General features: G+C 48.9%; 1 long non-coding RNA gene across 5 annotated transcripts in view; it reads left to right on the plus strand.

The window, feature by feature from the left end:
* Window positions 1–22269, plus strand: part of LOC142699153 (uncharacterized) — a 193206-nt gene extending 170937 nt beyond the window's left edge. For 4 of the 5 annotated variants that reach the window (XR_012866036.1, XR_012866037.1, XR_012866038.1 and 1 more), the window contains 2 exons: window positions 7816–7888; window positions 22203–22269. This is a non-coding gene — a long non-coding RNA (uncharacterized LOC142699153). The remainder of the gene's footprint in view (window positions 1–7815; window positions 7889–22202) is intronic. The other variant, XR_012866039.1, reaches the window with a different exon arrangement.
* The last annotated feature ends 2429 nt before the right edge of the window (window positions 22270–24698 follow it).

Below are 24698 nucleotides of genomic sequence, written 5' to 3' on the forward strand. Positions count from 1 at the left end.
AATACCAGATTTGATGCAAATCCTTTTAGTAGGCTAGAATCTATACAAAATGGCCACAATTTCAGGCAATGCAGGCTCACCAGCTTGCCTACCTTTGGACGGAGCTTGGGCTCCTCACTGATACAGTACTAACATCCACTTCAAATCGGGGCTTTTCCTCTTTCTTACCCTTCAACTTATCGCTTTTATGGGGAGGTCCAGGCAACTTCCACCCACCGCCTCAGCAACTCAATCGTAGGGAGGCCCCAGGCAACTTCCACCTGTTATATTCAACGCTGTCTCTATCACAGCAATCATCTGCATGGAGACACTTGTTTGGGCACTCTAGCCAATGCCCAAGGATACGGATCCAGAGGAAATGACTCCTTCTAGAGAGGATTGAGGATGTCGCTGATACAGGATGAGCTGATTCCAAACACTGATTGCCTTGGATGCCCAGCCAATCTCCGGACATAATGACAAACGACACCTGAATTTCTCATCATAGCACCACCAAGCTGCACCTCCATGCAGCTTGTGTGCACTAAATATGCTACATTATCTAAGCATGCAAAGAGTACAGCGCCCTTTTCAGGGAAGCGCTGACAAAAAAAATGAGCCATAACCGTGAACCCTTAAAGAGGCTCTGTCACCACATGACGGTACAAGGGCGACAAGGGGCCACACAAACACCCTCCTATCTAATAAATATACAACGACACAATTAAAATTGGAAGGTGCTTGTCACAGCTTTATTAGATGATTTCTTTTACAGAACCTGAGAATATATAAAAAACAAGTATAAACATATCATAAACATAATTAACATATTAACATTATGTGGCTAAGGCCTTGACAACCTCCAAAACATAAATAAAGCAATACCCTTAAACCACTAGCCGTGACCATATAAGCTACAGTGGCGTCACCACGGGTATGCTAAAGCACCACGCTTCCCAGGGTCCGCCCCTTAGAGAAGCCCAAATCCATAGCTTTAAAATAAAACCAATATATTGTGTCAAAGACAGCAATATATAAAAACATAAATAGCGTTGCCAAGAACCCGCCACAGCATGAAAACTTGACTCCTTAAATTTTCATGCGCCGCCACACTTGAAAACCCAACTCCAGGCCTTCTTGGAGGCCAAAATTAAAAACATCCAGGCCCACATCCGTTAGGTGAACCCCATCCTTTCCAATGTACGCGCCCCGATCCTCCAATAGTCGGTGATGAACTACCAACCCACCATTTAGGTGAACAAACTTAGCCACTGTCTTATTAATCTTAACTCTGGTCCTATTCAGCGCCGACACTGACTGCGCATTGCGCCATTTTACCCGCTGTACAATTTCGGACCAGATAATCAAAAGCCGAGGATGGGTGTCTACAAAACATAAGAAGTCCCTCTTAATGTTCTTAATGAGGTTCCGCATGGGATAACTCCCGATGTAATTACCCCCTGCATGAATTATCAAGATGTCGGGTAGACCCCAGGACCTAACCGCATCCTGAAACAAAGGCCTTACCTGATCCCAGGTCAGGCTACAAACTCCGAACCAGTGTACCTCCACCTCATCCGGATCTAAACCCAAATACCTACCATTCAGACGCACACGGGCACTCCTTTCAGCCCAGTAAATATAGGAATGGCCAAGAAGCCAAACCACACATTTGGCAGAACCTGAAAGCAACAGAAAATTAGTCACACAGAAAAAGAATGACATCCCCCCCACACAAAATAAACCCAAGATAAAGAAATCAACATTCCAGCAAATGCAGCCTAACATAGGAACGAAAGCGGCTGGACTCCCTGCGGCCAATCCTCTTAACTGAAGCAGTGTCGAGCCCAAAACGAGAATCCTCAGTAGCAGCTCCAATCCTAAAAGAATGAGAGCTGTAATCCAGATGTGAAAGGCCCAACCCTTGTACGCATTTCTTAAAGACAGCAATAAATTGATATCTGGACAACGCTGAACCATCCGCATGCACCAGCAAAGAGGAAAATCCCTGAGGACACACAGCCATGAAACGCAGAAAACACCCCACTGGGCACGATTCCCCCTCATGAATTTTAGTCAAACAAATCTCAAAACCTTTTCCATTCCTGTCAGTTTTTGAATGATACAACATTATTCTCAACACACTATCCTGAAAAAAACACATCGGTTACTTGAATACCGCCCTGCACCCGTTTTGAGGGACTAACCAATTCGCCAACCCTAAAAGCCCCATAGAAAGCCCAAGAGAAAGCCAATTGAAACAACAACCTCTCATAATCTGAATGGGATATCCTGTGCAACTGAGAAAATGTCCCTCCAACATTGCAAAATACACGGGCCCACGCTTATCCTGCCCGACATGCCCTTTTTGAAAACCCTGCAGAGCCCGCTGTATCAAAAAATGCTTAGTAACATCCGTACAACCAATTAACTTAAAGAAAAAGGAAACTGCTGCTACCGACTTAACAACAGAGGAAGCTGAAAATCCACTCTCCATAAGAGATAACAAAAAACAAAACATCCCCTCTAAGGCACTAAAAGGACTCCCTTGACTACACCACGAATCCTCCAGCTGGAACCATCTCACCCAGATCTTGGTATAAGCATCCCACGTAGCAGGGGCCAGCGAACGCTTCGCCCAACATATCAGACGAGCGACACCACCCTCCAAAGGTGCTCGGGGCAAGAAACCGGATCCCTCTCCGCTTCTGGAGGTAGCCAACGGAAACAATCCCACTGAAATCGAGATAAAGCATACGCAATGTCATTGAAAACTCCAGGAACATGATGAGCCCTAAATAGAATGTTCCATCTCAAACAAAGCAGGACCAACTGGCGTAGCACTGTGATCACCGTGGGGGAATTGGCGGACAAACTATTAATAGCGCACACGACCGCCTTGTTATCACAGTGAAAAACCACTGACCGATTGGACAAAAGCGGTCCCCAAATTTCCGCCGCAACAAGAATGGGAAACAACTCCAGAAAACAAAGATTACCCTTCAAACCACACTCCCTCCACTCTAGTGGCCAAGTACCAACACACCATTTTCCCTGACAATACGCCCCGAAACCGATAGAAACTTAAGCATCAGTACACAATTGTATCTCCACATTCGAAACTCCCTCTGCAATCCATAATGATCTGCCGTTATATTCTACCAAAAAGGAATCCCAAACCCTCAAATCCGCCTTATGCTCCTTGCCAAGGCGAATAAAATGGTGGGGACATCTAACACCAGCAGTTGCTTGTGCTTAGTGCCTACAAAAAACACGGCCCATGGGCATAATTCTTTCAGGCTAAATTGAGTTTCCCCAATAAAGATTGAAGGAGCCGCAGGGTGATTTTTGTTCTCACCAGAGCCTCCTGCACCGTTGCCCGCAGATCAATAAGTTTTGCCTCTGGCAACCTACATTCCATTGCCTGGGAATCAATTTCAATTCCCAAAAAACAGGTTGTTGTGGTTGGTCCTTCTGTTGTTTCAAATGCCAACGGAATCCCAAAGTCAACAAAAACATCCATCACTGCCCATAACAATATTGCACACAACGGCCGAGCCGCAGGGCCCACACAAAATAAGTCATCCAAATAATGAATAACTGCTTTAGAGCCGGCTCGTTCACGGACCACCCACTCCAAAAACATGCTGAAGGCTTCGAAATAGGCACAAGAAATAGAGCACCCCATAGGAAGGCACCTATCAATATAAAAAAGGCCATCAAACGAGCACCCCAGCAAGTGCATGGAATCTGGGTGCACCGGCAAAAGGCAAAATGCAGACTCCACATCCACCTTAGCCATAAGCGCCCCTTGCCCCGCCGTCCTAACCAAATGAACCGCCTCATCAAATGACGTATAGGAAACCCGCGTCAAAGACTCATCGATATCATCATTTACCGAAGAACCCTTCGGATAAGATAAATGATGTATAAGCCGAAATTTACCCGCCTCCTTCTTGGGGACAATCCCCAGCGGGGAGACACGCAAATTGGAAATAGGAACATCAGAAAAGGGGCCTAACATTCTACCCAACAAAACTTCCTTCCGCAACTTGTCTCGTACCACTTCTGGATGATCCCGCACCGAACGCAGATTATTAGCCATCAAAACACCCACCCCCGCGGAGAACGGAATCCTAAATCTGTCCACAAAACCGTTCAATAATAGCTGTGCCCTCTCATTGTCGGGGTACCTCTTTAGCCAAGGCGTCATAGCGTCGAGGTTCACTGGACTCACCCCCTTTAGCAGAACCATCCCCTGGCTTCGTCGTGCTTCCTCGTGCCCGCTTAAAACACTTGAAGACGGGGTGGTTACCACTCCTACACCCGGCACATTCGTGTCTATAGACACAATTAGTTCCCCATTTACATTTGCTCTCGTTGTAGAGTCAGCAGACCCCTTTTTTAAAACTCCCCGATGAACCCGCTGATCTAGACCCGCCGGGTGAGGACTGAAAGGGGTTATGCAAACCCGCGACTTCAACATGACCCCCCTGACCAGCCCCCTTTGGTGTAGTCATAAGGCGCATCCAAAGGCTTATGTCCTTATGATCCCACCGCAGGGATGACTGAACCGCCATACGCTGACGAAACTGCTCGTCATATTTAAGCCAAGGAGTTCCCCCATACGTTCTATAAGCCTCCCAAATAGAATCCAAGTAACAAAATAAACCGGAACAATGTTCTGGGCATTTCTCCCCTATAATGCTAGCCATGATGGAAAAAGCATGTAGCCAATTCCCAAATGTGCGTGGAATCAGCCTATACCGTCTTCTCTCCTCATCCTCCTCCTTACGATGTTCCTTGCCCTTTTCCCACCGTTCCACACTAAATCGCTCCAACGGCAATAAAGTAAAAATATCCAAATTCTCCCTTTTCCAAATCTTTTCACGGATCTCTGGCTTTAAGTGGGCCCCTAATGGTCCTTCAAAGCAAATGTACATGCTCCCCTTTGCAGTATCCAAAACTGGCAAGGGCTTATTAGCCCCATCTACCTTCTCCGTCTGGACCCCGGCATATAAGGCGTTAAATGACGAAGAGCCTTCCTCAGCACTCGCAGTACTCTCCCTACGAGAACCCCCCTCTAACTGTCCCTGCGCTGACCAAGCTCCAACGGGACCTGCTAGCTGTGACCCACGAGAAGTATCAACTGAAGCTAACAACTGACGTAACCCATCTAACAAATTTCCCCAAACTCCACTCGTGACTGACAAATCCCCCGTAGAACCGCAACCTACAGGTACTTGCCCCACTAGACTACTCTCATTACTAAAATTACTGCCCACGTGTATGGTGTGTAAACGCTGTGACTCATCAGAAGGCTGCCCGTCGCCAGACACTAACGGGGCCATCCGTCCTGAATCCACCGAAGCCGTCTCCTGACCGATCATCCTAGGCACCCCGAGTGCCCGCCGCAAAGCATCGGCCGCTTCTACACCGGACTCCCGTCCCGACAACACCTGGAACGGCAAATAAACAGACAAAACACCTGCTACCTGGCCAACGTCACCCTCAGGAGGCGCTGGATGATGCACATTTTGTACATATTCAGCAGTCAGTGCAGACCTACCACTACTGCTGCTATAACGAAAATGGCCAGGAGGTGGCGCAGGCCTGCCACCACGATGTAATAATTTTCCTGAACAGCAGGTGGCGCTAGCCTACCACCGACACTGCAAAGTTCCGAACGGCGACTAGATGGCGCCAAATCACCCATGCTAACGGGTGTACTAAGCATACTGGCCCCTGACCCAGCAGATGGCGCTCTAGCAGCGCTGAAGGCACTCACCGTGACAGCCGCAGAGTCCTGGCTTGCTTCCGGCCCCACAGAAGAACTCCTGACAGGCTCCCTGAACGAGCCCACCACACTGGAAAGGAGGGGGACTGCTCCCCGCCGCTGCACCACCGCTTCCCTCAACGTCCATCTCCACGTGACTCCTCAGGCACACCGACTGTGCTGCGCTGACCCCGACTGGACACCCGGCGAACCGCACCTCGGCCTCTCACTCCAGGCCTCTCCACTGCTGCTGCCGCTCCCGACACCGCCATGGCTCCAGTCCCCGACACCGGAACAACGCCACCGTCGCCAGCCACCGGATCTGTCACACCAGGGACCACTACCGCGGAAACAGGTAAGGGGGAAGTCACACTCCTCCGTCTGCGCCGGGGGGCTGGGGAAGCAGAGGGGCCCAAGCGTTCAAGAGGCTGTGAACGCCGGGCTCTGGGGGGATGCCCCGCCGGGGAGCCTGCTAAAGCCCCTAGCTGCTCCTGGACCCACTCCAGCCCCTTATCAGCTGCCTCCTCCCTAACCCTAACAATTAACTGCTCTAAACCCTCCATAACTCTAGGCCCTAAAACTGACCAGAAAACAGCTACCCTGACACTGGCTGCACACCTCTATTCTTGACAAAAAAATTTAAGCCATAACATGGCTTCCCTGCTTATCCCACTATATATACATCCCATTAACTCCACCCCCAATGCTCACAACCCCCTAGCACAATTCCTGACTCAAACCCACCCACCAACCTATAACCAAAAATACCCCTCTAAATGACCCCTTGCAGGTCCAGACCCATCATGACCGCCCTCTGCCCAGCTCTGCTTAGCTCTGGGCTCACATTATAAGTGGCCTATCGTCTACATAATATGATCGGCGCTGTAATGTAGATTACAGCAGTGTTTTTTATTTAGAAAAACAATCATTTTTGAAGGAGTTATGACCTATTTTAGCTTCATGCTAATGAGTTTCTTAATGGACAACTGGGCGTGTTTTACTTTTTGACCAAGTGGGCGTTGTGGAGAGAAGTGTATGGCGCTGACCAATCATTGACCAATCAGCGTCATACACTTCTTCCCATTCATTTACACAGCACATAGTGATATAGCTATATCGCTATGTGCAGCCACATAAACACATTATAACGTTACTCAAGTGTCCTGAATGTGAATATACATTACCTCCAGCCAGGACGTCATGTCTATTCACAATCCTGACACTTATGTAGCGTCTCTGTGATATTTACAGCAAGGCTATCTCGTTTTAAATGACAGGTTACATCGTACAGGTCTTTACCACATTTTTCTCAGACCCTCTCTCAAAACTAAGGTTCTTGTCCACAATACGCTCTTTGTCCACGATTACGTGATCCACTGAAACAAATATCACAAATTCTCGTCTGTGGATCTTGTCCCCTATATTGGTGGACAGGTAAATTCCCAGAGGAGCCACACAACAGAATAATAAGCCACAAAAGGTTAATCTGTACAAACCATCTAGTCAGGCGGGGTATTAACCTACTGGCTTTACTGGCAGAGCTTATACTCCACACTTTGCCACCCAAACAAGCCCAAGTTGTCCTTTAAAACAGAGAACAAATCCACATCCGTCAACACATTTGTGCTTGACTACGCAGCCAAACATGAATGTGACTCACCACTCACAGGAATCCTGGCATCACCCAAGGGTGCCTCCAAGATTGTTCCAGCAGCTGGACGACCAGTCTCTTGACCGTGGTCAGCTGCAGATCCCAATGATGCAATAGGAGGCAGTCTTCGTCCGTATCCTATGACAACGGGGTTTAGCCATACAGCACAGGAAAGGGGGGGCATGTTATTTTGTTTCATTTTTGAGGGGTTAACCCGACGGAAACCTCAGACGGAATCCCTCAACGGAAGGGCAACGGTAATGTGAACAGGTCCTTAGTGTCGTCTTTTTCTTTATTTTCTATTTGTACATTATACCTGAGATAAATAATTATGGCCCTAGTGTGTTATACATATAAGTGTCTATAACATGTATCAGGAACATATTATCACACCTTTGATTCTTTACAGATGACTGATCCCAGTGAGAAGAAGGAACGTGACATATAATCCTGTCAGCAGCAAGAAAGGAATCACAAGACAGGTAATTAATATTTATATTAATTACTGATAACACTCAGGCTAGATATGAGTTCTAGACCCGCAGAGGTGTGATAGTATCTTCCTGATACATCAGAATATATGTGTTTTTAACATGTATATCTTCTATAGACAATATCTAGTATAACACAACCATATCTCAGGTACAGAGGTGAGGAACATCTCTGTTCTTTACCCTCTTTTTTGTAGTCAGAACTCCCCTTTTATTTTTAATATAATTTTTAATAGCTATTCAGTCTTAGATTAACCCTTTCAGGACCAGGCTAAGTTTCATTTTTATGTTTTTGTTTTTTTCTTCCCCGCCTTCCAAAAGTCATAACTCTTTTATTTTTTCGTTGACACAGCCATATGAGGGCTTAATTTTTACGGGACAAATTGTACCATATCTCAGGTACAGAGGTGAGGAACATGTCTATTATTTTACCCTCTGTTCTCTAAAGTCAGAAATCCACCTATTATTTCAAATAGAATAAAATTGTTATGGTCCTTTTGGCCATAAAATTTGGCATGAGGGGAGGCTAGTGAGGGCGAGTAATGTATTTGACCTTGCATTGTTACTGGCAGTATGATGACAAGAAACCCAGGTTTGATGCAGGTTTCTTTTAGTAGGCCGGTAATGTTTGCAAAACGACCAAAAGTAAATACAAAAAACTGTTCTTAGCAGAGAGGCACAGTCACTTAAAATATTACACAAAATGGCGGCAATTTCAGGCAATGCAGGAAATGGGGTTTTACCAGCTTGGTTTTCTTGGGACAGAGCTCAGACTCTTCCCTGATACAGGGGTAACCCATCGTCTCAGCAACTAAACAACAGGGAGGCTTCACGCAACTTCCACTTATTACATCCAATGCTGCCTCTTTCACAGCAATCATCTGTGGGGAGGTTCCTGCACTCCACTGCCACAGCAATGGGCCCTCTCTGGCTTCAGGGCCTACTCAGCCCTGCTGGCACAATAGTTGCTGATTTATGGGTCGCAGCCCTTGCACCTGAACCCATTAGGTGGGAACAGTCGCCTTTTATCAAATTTAAAAACAGCCCCTTTGTGAGTTATTCAATGTTCCGACACTGATTACTTGCCCATACTACACTGTTTTTGCACACTAAAGTAAATATTAAAGACAGTGCCCGAGCCGGTTTTCCCGGTGCCTGCAATAAACAGGGTCAGCCACCATTGTCTGAACAGTGTTACATAGCAGTGAGCTTTACTGACGTGAGCATCTGCACAGCTCAGAACATGTAAGTACAGGTCCTGTGACTAAAACAACACATAAAAATGCTTCCTGGCCACTAGGTGGCAGCATCGCAATGGAAGTGTATATGCATATAGTGACCGCTCATCTCCGCTCAAAAGAAAAATTAACGGGACGGCAGGCGGGACAAAATTTTTCAAGGCATAAAATGACTTCCCTGCTTATCCCACTATATAAACATCCCCTTAACTCCACCCCCAATGCTCACAACCCCCTAGCACAATTCCTGACTCAAACCCACCCACCAACCTATAACCAAAATACCCCTCTAAATGACCCCTTGCATGCCCAGACCCGTCATGACCGCCCTCTGCCCAGCTCTGCTTAGCTCTGGGCTCACATGACGGTACAAGGGCGACAAGGGGCCACACAAACACCCTCCTATCTAATAAATATACGACACAATTAAAATTGGAAGGTGCTTGTCACAGCTTTATTAGATGATTTCTTTTACAGAACCTGAGAATATATAAAAAACAAGTATAAACATATCATAAACATAATTAACATATTAACATTATGTGGCTAAGTCCTTGACAACCTCCAAAACATAAATAAAGCAATACCCTTAAACCACTAGCCGTGACCATATAAGCTACAGTGGCGTCACCACGAGTATGCTAAAGCACCACGCTTCCCAGGGTCCGCCCCTTAGAGAAGCCCAAATCCATAGCTTTAAAATAAAACCAATATATTGCGTCAAAGACAGCAATATATAAAAACATAAATAGCGTTGCCAAGGACCCGCCACAGCATGAAAACTTGACTCCTTAAATTTTCATGCGCCGCCACATTTGGAAACCCAACTCCAGGCCTTCTTGGAGGCCAAAATTAAAAACATCCAGGCCCACATCCGTTAAGTGAACCCCATCCTTTCCAATGTACGCGCCCCGATCCTCCAACAGTCGGTGATGAACTAACAACCCACCATTTAGGCGAATAAACTTGGCCACTGTCTTATTAATCTTAACTCTGGTCCTATTCAGCGCCGACACTGACTGCGCATTGCACTATTTTACCCACTGTACAATTTTGGACCAGATAATCAAAAGCCCAGGATGGGTGTCTACAAAACATAAGAAGTCCCTCTCAATGGTCTTAATGAGGTTCCGCATGGGATAACTCCCGATGTCATTACCCCCTGCATGAATTATCAAGATGTCAGGTAGACCCCAGGACCTAACCGCATCCTGAAACAAAGGCCTTACCTGATCCCAGGTCAGGCCACAAACTCCGAACCAGTGTACCTCCACCTCATCCGCATCTAAACCCAAATACCTACCATTCGGACGCACACGGGCACTCCTTTCAGCCCAGTAAATATAGGAATGGCCAAGAAGCCAAACCACACATTTTGCAGAACCTGAAAGCAACAGAAAATTAGTCACACAGAAAAAGAATGACATCCCCCCCACACAAAATAAACCCAAGATAAAGAAATCAACATTCCAGCAAATGCAGCCTAACATAGGAACGAAAGCGGCTGGACTCCAAGCGGCCAATCCTCTTAACTGAAGCAGTGTCGAGCCCAAAACGAGAAGCCTCAGTAGCAGCTCCAATCCTAAAAGAACGAGAGCTGTAATCCAGATGTGAAAGGCCCAACCCTTGTACGCATTTCTTAAAGACAGCAATAAATTGATATCTGGACAACGCTGAACCATCCGCATGCACCAGCAAAGAGGAAAATCCCTGAGGACACACAGCCATGAAATGCAGAAAACACCCCACTGGGCACGATTCCCCCTCATGAATTTAAGTCAAACAAATCTCAAAACCTTTTCCATTCCTGTCAGTTTTTGAATGATACAACATTATTCTCAACACACTATCCTGAAAAAAACACATCGGTTACTTGAATACCGCCCTGCACCCGTTTTGAGGGACTAACCAAAATTCGCCAACCCTAAAAGTCCCATAGAAAGCCCAAGAGAAAGCCAATTGAAACAACAACCTCTCATAATCTGAATGGGATATCCTGTGCAACTGAGAATAAAGTCCCTCCAACATTGCAAAAGACACGGGCCCACGCTTATCCTGCCCGACATGCCCTTTTTGAAAACCCTGCAGAGCCCGCCGTATCAAGAAATGCTTAGTAACATCCGTACAACCAATTAACTTAAAGAAAAAGGAAAGTGCCGCTATCGACTTAACAACAGAGGAAGCTGAAGATCCACTCTGCATAAGAGATAACAAAAAACAAAACATCCCCTCTAAGGCACTAAAAGGACTCCCTTGACTACACCACGAATCCTCCAGCTGGAACCATCTCACCCAGATCGTGGTATAAGCATCCCACGTAGCAGGGGCCAGCGAACGCTTCGCCCACCATATCAGAAGAGCGACACCACCCTCCAAAGGTGCTCGGGGCAATAAACCAGATCCCTCTCCGCCTCTGGAGCTAGCCAACGGAAACTATCCCATTGCAATCGAGATAAAGCATCTGCAATGTCATTGGAAACTCCAGGAACATGATGAGCCCTAAATAGAATGTTCCATCTCAAACACAGCAGGACCAACTGGCGTAGCACTGTGATTACCGGGGGGGAATTGGCGGACAAACTATTAATAGCGCACACGACCACCATGTTATCACAGTGAAAAACCACAGACCGATTGGACAAAAGCTGTCCCCAAATTTCCACTGCAACAAGAATGGGAAACAACTCCAGAAAACAAAGATTACCCGTCAAACCACACTCCCTCCACTCTAGTGGCCAAGTACCAACACACCATTTTCCCTGAAAATACGCCCCGAAACCGATAGAAGCGGAAGCATCAGTACACAATTGCATCTCCACATTCGAAACTCCCTCTGCAATCCATAATGATCGCCGTTATATTCTACCAAAAAGGAATCCCAAACCCTCAAATCCGCCTTATGCTCCTTGCCAAGGCGAATAAAATAGTGGGGACATCTAACACCAGCAGTTGCTTGTGCTAAGCGCCTACAAAAAACATGGCCCATGGGCATAATTCTACAGGCAAAATTGAGTTTCCTCAATAAAGATTGCAGGAGCCGCAGGGTGATTTTTGTTCTCACCAGAGCCTCCTGCACCGTTGCTCGCAGATGAATAAGTTTTGCCTCTGGCAACCTACATTCCATTGCCTGGGAATCAATTTCAATTCCCAAAAAACAGATCGTACTGGTTGGTCCTTCGGTTTTTTCAAACGCCAACAGAACCCCAAAGTCAACAAAAACATCCATCATTGCCCATAACACTATTGCACACGACGGCCGAGCCGCAGGGCCCACACAAAAGAAGTCATCCAAATAATGAATAACTGCTTTAGAGCCGGCTCGTTCATGGACCACCCACTCCAAAAACGTGCTGAAGGCTTCGAAATAGGCACAAGAAATAGAGCACCCCATAGGAAGGCACCTATCAATATAAAAAAGGCCATCAAACGAGCACCCCAGCAAGTGCATGGATTCTGGGTGCACCGGCAAAAGGCGAAATGCAGACTCCACATCCACCTTAGCCATAAGCGCCCCTTGCCCCGCCGTCCTAACCAAATGAACCGCCTCATTAAATGACGTACCGAACGCAGATTATTAGCCATCAAAACACCCACCCCCGGGGAGAACGGAATCCTAAATCCGTCCCCAAAACCGTTCAATAACAGCTGCGCCCTCTCATTGTCGGGGTACCTCTTTAGCCAAGGCGTCATAGCGTCGAGGTTTACTGGACTCACCTCCTTTAGCAGAACCATCCCCTGGCTTCGCCGTGCCTCCTCATGCCCGCTTAAAACACTTGAAGATGGGGTGGTTACCACCCCCACACCCGGCACATTCGTATCTATAGACACAATTAGTTCCCCATTTACAGGTGCTCTCGTTGTAGAGTCAGCAGACCCCTTTCTTAAAACTCCCCGACGAACTCGCTGATCTAGACCCGCCGGGTGACGACTGAAAGGGGTTATGCAAACTCGCGACTTCAACATGACCCCCCTGACCAGCCCCCTTTGGTGTAGTCATAAGGTGCAGCCAAAAGCTTATGTCCTTATGATCCCACCGCAGGGATGACTGAACCGCCATACGCTGACGAAACTGCTCATCATATTTAAGCCAAGCAGTACCCTCATACGTTCTATAAGCCTCCCAAATAGAATTCAAGTAATAAAATAAACCGGAACAATGTTCTGGGCATTTCTCCCCTATAACGCTAGCCATGATGGAAAAAGCTTGTAGCCAATTCCCAAATGTGCGCGGAATCAGCCTATACCGTCTTCTCTCATCATCCTCCTCCTTACGATGTTCCTTGCCCTTTTCCCACCGTTCCACACTAAATCGCTCCAACGGCAATAAAGTAAAAATATCCAAATTCTCCCTTTTCCAAATATTTTCACGGAGCTCTGGCTTTAAGTGGGTCCCTAATGGTCCTTCAAAGCGAATGTACATGCTCCCCTTTACAGTATCCAAAACTGGCAAGGGCTTATTAGCCCCATCTACCTTCTCTGTCTGGACCCCGGCATCTAAGGCGTTAAATGACGAAGAGCCTGCCTCAGCACTCGCAGTACTCTCCCTACGAGCACCCCCCTCTAACTGTCCCTGCACTGACCAAGCTCCAATGGGACCTGCTAGCTCTGACCCACGAGAAGTATCAACTGAAGCTAACAACTGACGTAACCCATCTAACAAATTTCCCCAAACTCCACTCGTGACTGACAAATCCCCCGTAGAACCGCAACCTACAGGTACTTGCCCCACTAGACTACTCTCATGACCTGCCTAAGTAGAGTCGTGTGTTAGTGAACCTTCACTTATCCCGTCCTATCCCTCCACCCCCACCTTTTAGAAAAGACACGTGACACCGAGGTTGGATGTGAAATGGCCACAGCAGCCGTTTATTAATTTCACAGTTTTATAAAATACCATTTAAATCCAAAACATTCGGATAACTAATTAGGAATCCAACCAGAGAATTCCTTCTAATAATTCACATGACCCAACATGGGTCAGAATCATAAATAACAATTTAACGTTAACATTAATCCGAGCAGGGGAAGTCCTTGAAGCCATTTTAGATATTCCTTTTTAAACACCCCGAGTTAGCCATCTGCAACCACCACCAACCAATTACCTCCAGCCGTAAACCAGCTCGGAGGCACCGCTCACCTCTGCAGATGGCTCCAACCACCAGAAGACCACTTCAAAGGGATAACACCCGATGAAGTCTTCAACCATGTACCTTTTTTGGGGGACGCATACCCCCGATGCGACCCCCCCACCATTTTGTACTGACTGACCTCAAGGACTCCCCCCGCCACAGCGAAACAGGCCTTGACCACCTTAAGCCTGTGAGTTCCGCCACACCACCACCGCCCTTTCAATTCCCTCTGCTATTGCCAGGCTCCACAGATTGATCCCAACCTCGGTCAAATGAACCCCATCACTCCTCCAGTAGTTCCCCACTCCTGACTCCAAATCCCTGTGTCGCACGCAAATGCCCCCATTTTTGGCTACAAAACGGGACACCGCCCGATTAACTTTAATGCGAGCCTTATTGACTCGTTCCACTGACCTAGCCAGTCGCCAATGTTTCCTTGGGACAATGTCCGACCACACTATCACCAACCTGGGATAAGAAACCCACAAACACAACATATCATGTTTAATATCCCGCACCAACTCACGAAAGGGGCGGACCCCCAAGTCATTCTCACCCACGTGCAATACCAAGACCTCTGCAACCCTATCCAGCCGGGAATATGTCTGGAATTCCGCTAACACCCTGCTCCATGACATACCTCTAAATCCCAGCCAATGCAAAACCGCATCCTGCCGCGGAATGCGCAACTGGCGACCGTCCGGGCGGACGTCCGCCCTCAAAGCCCCCCAATGCACGTAAGAGTGGCCCAACAACCACACCAGACATGGAGGCGTATCTGAAACGGAAAAGAAAATTAGATACCAACACACAAACATTTTTCAACCGCTAACAACATGACTCATAACAGATGGGGGCGGACATAAAACCTAAATCTGTTGGACTCCCAACGACCGATGCGCCGCACCCCTTCATCATCCAACCCCCAGCGCCCTGCTTCTGTTGCTGCGCCAATCCTGAAGGAATGAGATTAATACGGGCCCGCCGCGACACCGACCGCCGCCAAACATTTTTTAAATACAGCTCCAAATTGAAATCTGAACAAAAATGACCCATCCTCGTGACATAACAATGGCAACTCTGGAGACCCCCCTCGTGGCTCAAAACCCCGCATGCAAGCGACCGGGCACATAGCCGAACCCGGGAGGGCGAACAAAACTATCAGCTTTCCCTTTCCCAATTGGTCAGTTTTTGACTGGCGCAACCATACCTCGAGCCGATCCGCATATAGGCTCACCTCCCCCAGTCTCAACCCCCCTGCCCGCTTGGTACTAGGCGACACCAGCTCGCCAATTCTGAATGCCCCAAAGAACGCCAAAGAAAATGCGAACCGAAACAACTCCATCTCGGCCGAAGAACGACAGACCGATGCTAATGATCCGCCCAAAGAGCTAAGAAGAGAAAACGACACAGGCCTTCTACAATCCGCCTCGACCCTACCTCGGCGCAGACCCTTCAAAGCCTGTCCCACTAAAAATTCCTTAGATATATCCCGAAAGCCCCGCAACTTAAAACCAAATGCTACCGCAGACATGAAACGATTAACCTTTGCCAAAGAAAACCCCGCCTCCCAGGCGTCCCCTAACCAGTACAAAAGTGCCACCAACCTGTCTCTATCCGTGTTGACGTCACCCAACTCTCTTACCCACTCCTCCCACTGCCTCCAACAAGCAGAATAAGCACTCCACGTTGTGCGCGCTAAAGACCTTTCCACCAATCGTTCTACGGGACCGAGACCAGATCCCAGAGATGTTCCGGACAAGCCAAACCGAGACGGTCCGCTCCCGGTGCCAATTGCCGAAACCGGTCCCACTGCGAGCGAGAAAGAGCATCAGCGATACAATTCCGTACCCCCGGCACATGAACCGCCACCACACACGCGTTCAATGACAAGCACACCAACACTAAATGTCGCAACAACTGAACTACCGGCGGAGATGATGCCGTGATGTTATTAATGGCCAGCACCACCCCCATGTTGTCGCAGTAAAAACGAACCTTCTTATCCCTGAGCCTGTCCCCCCAAATGGTCGCCGCAACCACGATGGGGAACAGCTCGAGCAGGGCCAGATTCCGCGTGAGTCCACTGGACACCCAGCTAGCCGGCCATTGACCTGCGCACCACGGACCTCCCCCGTACGTTCCAAAACCGCCCGCCCCCGCCGCATCCGTAAAAATATTTAAATCACTCGTATCCTGTGCCGGAGCCATCCATAGCGAGCGACCGTTATACTGGCCCAAGAAGTTATCCCATACCTGCAGATCAGCTCGATGCTCCTCCTTGAGCCGCACAAAATAATGTGGCGCATGCACCCCCGCCGTTGCCGCCGCCAAACGTCTACCAAATACCCTCCCCATTGGCATAATCCGGCAAGCGAAATTCAACTTCCCCAGCAACGACTGAAGCTCACGCAGCGTCATTTTCTTTAACCTACAAGCCCGGCGTACCTCCTGAATCAAAGCCCCCAACTTATCCGCAGGAAGACGACACTCCATTGCCACCGAGTCAATTTCAATACCCAAAAAGCAAATAGTCGATACCGGGCCCTCAGTCTTTTCTGGCGCCAAAGGGATCCCAAAATCCCCTGCCACCTTCTGCAATGCATGAAGCAAATTACCGCAAACCGGCGAACCCCCCGGGCCGACGCACAAGAAATCGTCCAAGTAATGTATCAAAGAGTCGACCCCAGCTACTCCCTTCGTCACCCACTCAACGAAGCTACTAAATGCCTCGAAGTATGCGCAAGAAAGGGAACATCCCATCGGAAGGCACCTATACACGTAAAAAGCCCCATTCCAAAAACAACCCAACAGCCGTTGGCTCTTTGGATGAACTGGCAACAACCTGAAAGCCGCCTCGATGTCGGTTGTTGCTAACAGCGCGCCGGGACCCGCAGCCCGAACTAACCCCACCGCCTTATCGAATGAGGTATACACTACGGAGCACAACTCGTGATCAATCCCGTCATTCACTGACGAACCCCTGGGAAACGATAAATGCTGAATCAAACGAAATTTCCGAGGCTCGCACTTTGGAACAATACCCAACAGGGACACCACTAAATCTTTTGTTGGCTGATCAACAAAAGGCCCCGCCATACGACCCAACAAAACCTCTTTAAACAATTTTTCCGACACGACCTGAGCATGCAAATATGCCGACTTAAGGTTCCTCCGCGTAACCGGGACCTCATAAGGAGGCGGAGGAATAATAAACCCAACACAAAACCCTTCGTAAAGTAACATGGCCGCCGCCCTATCCGGATACTCATTTAGATAAGGGACCATCCTTTCCACCCTCACCGGTGACAACCCCTTGACTAACCGAGGAGGACTGGTTCCCTGACCTCTTCTTTCGCATACATTTTGTAGCCCCGTGGGATGCACCATTACACTCTGAACACACGTGCTTGAACTTGCACGTGGCCCCGAACTTACACTGGCCATCGTTGAATTGCCAGCAGAATCCCAGCTTTGCCCCGACGCCTTGCCCGACCTGACTGGACTGGCCTCCCTGGCCGACGCTCCCGGGAAAGGACTGCCTAACCGGAGCCGTAACCCTTAACCAGAGAGCAATATCCTTCTGGTCCCACCACCGAATCGCCGGCCGAACCGCTTTCCGCTGACGGAATTGCTCGTCGTATCTTAGCCACGCCTGCCCCCCATACGCCCTATGAGCCTCCCCAATGGCATCAAAATAGCAAAACAACGCCGAACAATTTTCCGGCGCCTTTTCCCCTATCACACTGGCTAATATGGCAAACGCCTGCGACCAATTGACGAACGTCTGCGGGATAAGCCTATACTGCCGACGTTCCTCCTCATCCTTCTTACTCTCGTCCCGCTTGCTCTTATCCAAATTGAATTTAGCAAGCGGCAGGAGAGAAAAAATCTCGACATATTCGTCCTTCCGTATCCACTCACGCACCTCCTGCTTTAAATGCGCCCCCAATGGACCTTCGAAGCAAACATACACCTCCCCCACCAGCACGATCATCAATAAGCACCCTATCGCCTTCCTTTTGGGCCTCGGTCTGTACTGACACCGCGACCGCCTCTTTTGCCCCCATCCCGGGCCGCGCCTGTAACGATCCCACTTCCCGGGGGCCTTCCCAAACTACCGCCGGGGACACCTCCGTAACTACTGGAGCCGCCGCCTTATCTAGACGCCCGACCAGCTCCCGCAAGCAACCCACTAAGTCCGCTAGACCTGCGTCGTCACGCCCGACCGCGCCGCTACCGGCCGCCGACGCTACGCTAGCAGCCCCCCCGCCGACACCCGACATAAAAATCGCAGGATATGACAAAGACGGAGTTATGCACTCACCGGGCTGCACAGGCGCTGTGTTCCCGTCAGCCGGACCATCCTGACCTCGCCGATAAACGTCCAGTTCACCTTCCTCCAGCTCCTCTCTCGCAGACGACTGGCCATCCCACCGACATCTCCTACACGGGAACGACGACGCGCTGACAGATGGGCCGGCAACCTGCCGCCCGACCGCTGGGACCCAGACTTCCGACCGGACCTGTTGCCTCGTCGTCGCTGCAGCTCTAGGTGTCCGTCTAGACGATCCCGATGAAGCCTGCCCCCTGGCCGGAGCATCACCAGGCGGGGCGGCCGTAGATTGTCCTCCAAATCTTGCATCCGATGGGGGAGGGGTGACAGGGAGCCCGGCCTGCGACTCCCTGATTACCGCCGGACCCCGTCGCGGCTGGGGATTCCTGCCAGGACGCAGGGCCTGGGAAGAGGCGGCCCCCCCAGCTGCCTGGCCTGCAGCGTCCTTTGTAGGGCTCCCTCTGCGACGCCGCATCCGCGGGACCACCTCAGGGCTGAGGCGTTCTGGAGGGCGGGACCGCCGGGAGCGACGGGTAGACCCGGCCTGAGTCACCGTCGCCCCTGGCGACGCTCTCTGCCTCCTCTGAGCAGGAGCGGGTGTTGCCGACTCCCCCCCCGCCGCCATATTACTGCTAGGAAGGGGGCCGGGGGAGGGGAGCCTGTCCCCTTCAGCAACAGACCTCGGGTGCCGTGCCTGACGTGGCGACGATTCGGCGTCCGGGATCCTGGTGAGTGCCGCCACGGTCTCCTCCAACCACCCGGGACCGTGGTGAACAGCTGCAGCACGCAGCCGCGCAAGTATGTCGGCCTTCAACATGGCACAGAGCGGGACAACGGAGGAGCTTATACTAGTATGTGTTACTCCTCCCGCTGCTTCCGGCTCAATGCCGAAAGCAGCGGGAAGCCTGGTAACGGCCCCCTAACTCCTCCCTCCTCTCATCCTCCACCCCCTACCTCTCCCTCATAGTTAACCCTTTCCCTACTAGGTCCGTCATGGAGGCTTCCCTCCTAAGCCTTGCAGGCTGCGTCCAGCCTCTTCTTTACTAAAATTACTGCCCACGTGTATGGTGTGTAAACGCCGTGACTCACCAGAAGGCTGCCCGTCGCCAAACACTAACGGGGCTGTCCGTCCTGAATCCACCAAAGCCGTCTCCTGACCGAGCATCCAAGGCACCCCGAGTGCCCGCCGCAAAGCATCGGCCGCTTCTACACCGGACTCCCGTCCTGACGACACCTGGAACAACAAATAAACAAACAAAACACCTGCCACCTGGCCAACGTCACCCTCAGGAGGCGCTGGATGATGCAAATGTTGTACATATTCAGAAGTCAGTGCAGACCTACCACTACTGCTGCTATAACGAAAATGGCCAGGAGGTGGCGCAGGCCTGCCACCACGATGTAATAATTTTCCTGAACAGCAGGTGGCGCCGGCCTACCACCGACACTGCAATGTTCCGAACGGCGACTAGATGGCGCCAAATCACCCATGCTAACGGGTGTACTATGCACACTGGCCCCTGACCCAGCAGATGGCGCTCTAGCAGCGCTGAAGGCACTCACCGTGACAGCCGCAGAGTCCTGGCTTGCTTCCTGCCCCACAGAAGAACTACTGACAGGCTCCCTGAACGAGCCCACCACACTGGAAAGGAGGGGGACTGCTCCCCGCCGCTGCACCACCGCTTCCCTCAACGTCCATCTCCACGTTGCTCCTCAGGCACACGGACTGTGCTGCGCTGACCCCGACTGGACACCCGGCGAACCGCACCTCGGCCTCTCACTCCAGGCCTCTCCACTGCTGCCGCCGCTCCCGACACCGCCATGGCTCCAGTCCCCGACACCGGAACAACGCCACCGTCGCCAGCCACCGGATCTGTCACACCAGGGACCACTACCGCGGAAACAGGTAAGGGGGGAGTCACACTCCTCCGTCTGCGCCGGGGGGCTGGGGAAGCAGAGGGGCTCAAGCGTTCAAGAGGACTGGGAGGACGCCCCGCCGGGTAGCCTGCTAAAGCCCCTAGCTGCTCCTGGACACACTCCAGCCCCTTATCAGCTGCCTGCTCCCTAACCCTAGCAATTAACTGCTCTAAACCCTCCATAACTCTAGGCCCTAAAACTGACCAGAAAACAGCTACCCTGACACTGGCTGCACACCTCTATTCTTGACAAAATTTTTCAAGCCATAACATGGCTTCCCTGCTTATCCCACTATATATACATCCCATTAACTCCACCCCCAATGCTCACAACCCCCTAGCACAATTCCTGACTCAAACCCACCCACCAACCTATAACCAAAATACCCCTCTAAATGACCCCTTGCAGGTCCAGACCCGTCATGACCGCCCTCTGCCCAGCTCTGCTTAGCTCTGGGCTCACATTATAAGTGGCCTATCGTCTACATAATATGATCGGCGCTGTAATGTCGATTACAGCAGTGTTTTTTATTTAGAAAAACGATCATTTTTAAGGAGTTATGACCTATTTTAGCTTCATGCTTATGAGTTTCTTAATGGACAACTGGACGTGTTTTACTTTTTGACCAAGTGGGCATTGTGGAGAGAAGTGTATGGCGCTGACCAATCAATGACCAATCAGCGTCATACACTTCTCCCCATTCATTTACACAGCACATAGTGATATAGCTATATCGCTATGTGCAGCCACATAAACACATTATAACGTTACTCAAGTGTCCTGAAAGTGAATATACATTACCTCCAGCCAGGACGTCATGTCTATTCACAATCCTGACACTTATGTAGCATCTCTGTGATATTTACAGCAAGGCTATCTCGTTTTAAATGACATGTTACATCGTACAGGTCTTTACCACTTTGAAATTTTTCTCAGACCCTCTCTCAAAACTTAGCTTCTTGTCCACAATACGCTCTTTGTCCACCATTACGTGATCCACTGAAACCAAATATCACAAATTCTCGTCTGTGGATCTTGTCCCCTATATTGGTGGACAGGTAAATTCCCAGAGGAGCCACACCACAGAATAATAAGCCACAAAAGGTTAATCTGTACAAACCATCTAGTCAGGCGGGGTATTAACCTACTGGCTTTACTGGCAGAGCTTATACTCCACCCTTTGCCACCCAAACAAGCCCAAGTTGTCCTTTATAACAGAGAACAAATCCACATCCGTCAACACATTTGTGCTTGACTACGCAACCAAACATGAATGTGACTCACCACTCACAGGAATCCTGGCATCACCCAAGGGTGCCTCCAAGATTGTTTCAGCAGCTGGACGACCAGTCTCTTGACCGTGGTCAGCTGCAGATCCCAATGATGCAATAGGAGGCAGTCTTTGTCCGTATCCTATGACAACGGGGTTTAGCCATACAGCACAGGAAAGGGGGGGGCATGTTATTTTGTTTCATTTTTGAAGGGTTAACCCGACGGAAACCTCAGACGGAATCCCTCAACGGAACGGCAGCGGTGATGTGAACAGGTCCTTAGTGTCGTCTTTTTCTTTATTTTCTATTTGTACATTATACCTCAGATAAATAATTATGGCCCTAGTGTGTTATACATATAAGTGTCTATAACATGTATCAGGAACATATTATCACACCTTTGATTCTTTACAGATGACGGATCCCAGTGAGAAGAAGGAACGTGACATATAATCCTGTCAGCAGCAAGATAGGAATCACAAGACAGGTAATTAATATTTATATTAATTACTGATAACACTCAGGCTAGATATGAGTTCTAGACCCGCAGAGGTGTGATAGTATCTTCCTGATACATCAGAATATATGTGTTTTTAACATGTATATCTTCTATAGACAATATCTAGTATAACACAACCATATCTCAGGTACAGAGGTGAGGAACATCTCTGTTCTTTACCCGCTGTTTTGTAGTCAGGACTCCCCTTTTATTTTTAATATAATTTTTAATAGCTATTCAGTCTTCGATTAACCCTTTCAGGACAAGGCTAAGTTTCATTTTTATGTTTTTGTTTTTTTCTTCCACGCCTTCCAAAAGTCATAACTCTTTTATTTTTTCATTGACACAGCCATATGAGGGCTTAATTTTTACATTACAAATTGTACCATATCTCAGGTACAGAGGTGAGGAACATGACTATTATTTTACCCTCTGTTCTCTAAAGTCAGAAATCCACCTTTTATTTCCAATAGAATATAATTGTTATGGTCCTTTTGGCCATAGAATTTGGCATGAGGGGAGGCTAGTGATGGCGAGTAATGTATTTGACCTTGCATTGTTACTGGCAGTATGATGACAAGAAACCCAGGTTTGATGCAGGTTTCTTTTAGTAGGCCGGTAATGTTTGCAAATCGACCAAAAGGAAATACAAAAAACTGTTCTTAGCAGAGAGGCACAGTCACTTAAAATAGTACACAAAATGGCGGCAATTTCAGGCAATGCAGTAAGTGGGTTTTTCCAGCTTGGTTTCCTTGGGACAGAGCTCGGACTCTTCCCTGATACAGGGGTAACCCATCGTCTCAGCAACTAAATAACAGGGAGGCTTCACGCAACTTCCACTTGTTACATCCAATGCTGCCTCTTTCACAGCAATCATCTGTGGGGAGGTTCCTGCACTCCACCGCCACAGCAATGGGCCCTCTCTGGCTTCAGGGCCTACTCAGCCCTGCAGGCACAATAGTTGCTGATTTATGGGTCGCAGCCCTTGCACCTGAACCCATTAGGTGGGAACAGTCGCCTTTTATCAAATTTAAAAAGAGCCCCTTTGTGAGTTATTCAATGTCCCGACACTGATTACTTGCCCATACTATACTGTTTTTGCACACTAAAGTAAATATTAAAGACAGTGCCCGAGCCTGTTTTCCCGATGCCTGCAATAAACAGGGTCAGCCACCATTGTCTGAACAGTGTTACATAGCAGTGAGCTTTGCTGACGTGAGCATCTGCACAGCTCAGAACATGTAAGCACGGGTCCTGTCACTAAAACAACACATAAAAATGCTTCCTGGCCACTAGGTGGCAGCATCGCAATGGAAGTATATATGCATATAGTGACCGCTCATCTCCTCTAGTCCTGGACCTATAAAGGAAATAAAGTGTTAAACATGCATAACACAAAAGCATTGAAAGAGACAGCAAAATCTATCTCTACATTACTCCATACGGCTCCTCTCGTGAATAGGGGAGACTCCCTTCCATACCTTTCATTGCCCCCTTGCCTTATTCGGTGCCATTCCAGGCACCAGGAAAAATAAGCAACTAAAATAACTGAAACAAAAACACAGATTCCTTTCACACAAATTGGGCCTTCTTCCGACAGTCTCTGAAGGCCCTGTTAGACTCAGTTCAGGCCCTCTTCAAAATTACTTGGGCCTCAGGCTCAAAGCTTAGTGGTTACAGTCTCTCACAGGTGAGGCACATACTTAACAATTGCAGTCTCATACTCAAGGTCCCAGGACTCCCTTCTTTGTCTCAGTCTCATGCACAGCCTCTTGTCTTTCTCTTGCTGGGAGACTCCTCTCTACCCGCCTCTTGAACGCTTCCTTGTGGCGCATTACAGCTACTGAAATGCAGCCTTTCCTGGCTCCACAACCTCTTACTGGATCTAGTCATCTTTCTTGAGGGAAAGGTGCACTTGACAAGAGCGTACTCATGACTGCAACTCCGGCACTAGCTTACCCTCCAATAGAGCTCCGACTATACTCTCTGTGAAATACATCATGTAAACCTTCCTGCCGTGCCCTCTGCTCACTCCTTGGGCACTCCATACGACATGCCATCTTTCCTGGGCTGCGACTATCCTCCCAACTATGCCAAAAAGTTTAGGACCGGGTATCAGTTAAGTGCTCGCAGGGTTAGTCATGAAATGATGACAAGAATATCAGGTTTGATGCAAATCCTTTTAGTAGGCTAGAATCTTGGCAAAACTTCCAACAGGGAAAACAATAAACTAATCTCAGCAGAGAGGCACAGTCAATTTAAAAATGTTATTCAAAATGGTGACAATTTCAGGCAATGCAGGCATTGGTGGCTCACCAGTGTAAAGGATTTGCCTGACACAGCTTATGTGTCGACGCCCGTGGTTAATCAGTCTGCATCTGTGCCTAGCTCTGCTAGAATGACTCGTTCTG

The sequence above is a fragment of the Rhinoderma darwinii genome, unplaced genomic scaffold (genome assembly GCF_050947455.1).
Source record: "Rhinoderma darwinii isolate aRhiDar2 unplaced genomic scaffold, aRhiDar2.hap1 Scaffold_138, whole genome shotgun sequence".
Taxonomy (NCBI): Eukaryota; Metazoa; Chordata; class Amphibia; order Anura; family Rhinodermatidae; genus Rhinoderma; species Rhinoderma darwinii.